The following is a 1,957-nucleotide window of genomic DNA, read 5'->3' as shown; positions in this document are numbered from 1 at the left end:
CATAGCATGGAATCTGTTTACATAACAGTCATATTTTTTGCTTCAAGATTTGTCCTTCGAATAATTACAATCTCCAAATGTTTGAATTTGTGTGGCAAAGTAGTTGCTATTTCTGAAAAGTCTTGTGGGAAATTAATGGTGTGTCCTATATATTTGTACTGACCACCCCTGGCATGGCTAACTTGCAAAACAGGAGCAATCCTTGCTATAAGCATTTCTTCTACTTATGAAAGTCATTTGAAAACTATGGTTTGTTCGCCAGTATCCATATTGTTTGCAATAGAGAATCGGTGAACACCCTTTTTGTTATAGCATCTTGAGCAAATGACGTCAGGTTGAGTTAATTTGACATGCATACCAACATACTTTTCTTTCCAGATTGTACATATGTGTAGATTTGACAAGCTATCTATTCTTGTTCGGAAAGAAGCCAATGCATTTGTAAATTTAGAAGATTTGAAATGGTCTAAGATTGGTATTGTTGAAGCAATAAAAGTTACATTTGTCTACTGATCAATTGGAAAAGGTTGCCTGTAGGGTTGTTCATATTGTGCGACTGACTGGGCGAGCACAGTTGAATGTGGTAGGAGCATATCTGAAGGATGGGTTGCAGATGAGCTTGACAATATTTGAGGTATGGGAATACCAGTAGACTGGGTTGCAACCAGATTTGGCAATGGCTGCAAAGTATTGGAATCCATGTTTTGATTAAGGCGTTTGTATTGCTGCTTTATAGAAATTTCTCTCTATGTTTTGCATAGTAAAGCCTATTTTGTTCTTTCTTTCTAGCTTTTTTGAAATCAGATATTTGTGTAGCAGGCTCTTTGGAGATCTGAGAGAAATACAAGAATGGTGGTGTGTTAGAATGAGAAGTATTAAAGGGGAAAAAACAAGTGGAGGGCTATTGAGTGTGAGGCACATTTGGTTGGAAGTGTATTTGTGATGCAAGAATATGAAATGAAGTGAAGAGTCCTCAATTGGTAGAACCCCAATTCCCTTCCAATGGTTCTCCACCCTCCTCCGTCAATTGAAGATGAAGGGAATTCTATTTTATGGATGGCCTAATGATAAGGGGCACACCTCGATCAAGTGCATTTGTGCAAGGGTGTATACGGGTGTGGTTGCATACTTATATGTATAGAAATGGTATGCATGGGTGCATTTAAATGGTGCAGTGCATTTATGCAAGGGTACATATAAATGTGGTTGTTTAGATGAATGCAAGGAAATATGTACATACTTATTTATGTATATAGACATATATGTAGTTCAAAATTGTTTATAGTTAGATGTGTACATATGTAAATACATAGACAGAGGAGCATATATATGTATATGCACATACACACATGCATATATTCCTACATAGATATATATAGATAAATAGGTAAATAGTCAGATATATGTAGTTTAGAATAGTATATACTTACATATGTGCATATGTAGATAGATAAATATGTTAACATATATATGTATATGTATATGTATATATACTAACATGCATGTGTGTGTGTGTGTGTGTGTGCGCGCAGAGTTAGATGCATATGTATAAAGATTTATTTAAAGAAGGTAGCATATATGCAATTTAGAATGCCAATCTAATGTCGTTTGACGGGCAGGTCATGAGAACAACCATTATAAAGGAACAACATTAATTTAACAAAGGACATTGCAGAATACAGGTAGCATGGCTATTATTATGGACAGAAGACAAATACATTAATGCCTTAGTTAAGAAAAAAACTGAAAGAATCATATAAAGGTGGGAAAGAAGGATATAGAGTAACAAATCTTTGAAAAGAGTAACTAATCTAAGATATAAATTAACAAAGTTAAATAACAAGAAAAGGAAAAAAATTTGGCGAAAACACATAGCTTAGACGTTGATTCCTTAAGCAAATGTAAATATGAAGTACAAAATCTATTGGGCACGCAAAGAATACCAACAACCTATGGG

The sequence above is a fragment of the Cryptomeria japonica genome, chromosome 5 (genome assembly GCF_030272615.1).
Source record: "Cryptomeria japonica chromosome 5, Sugi_1.0, whole genome shotgun sequence".
Lineage (NCBI taxonomy): Eukaryota > Viridiplantae > Streptophyta > Pinopsida > Cupressales > Cupressaceae > Cryptomeria > Cryptomeria japonica.
This window is presented reverse-complemented; position numbering follows the sequence as displayed.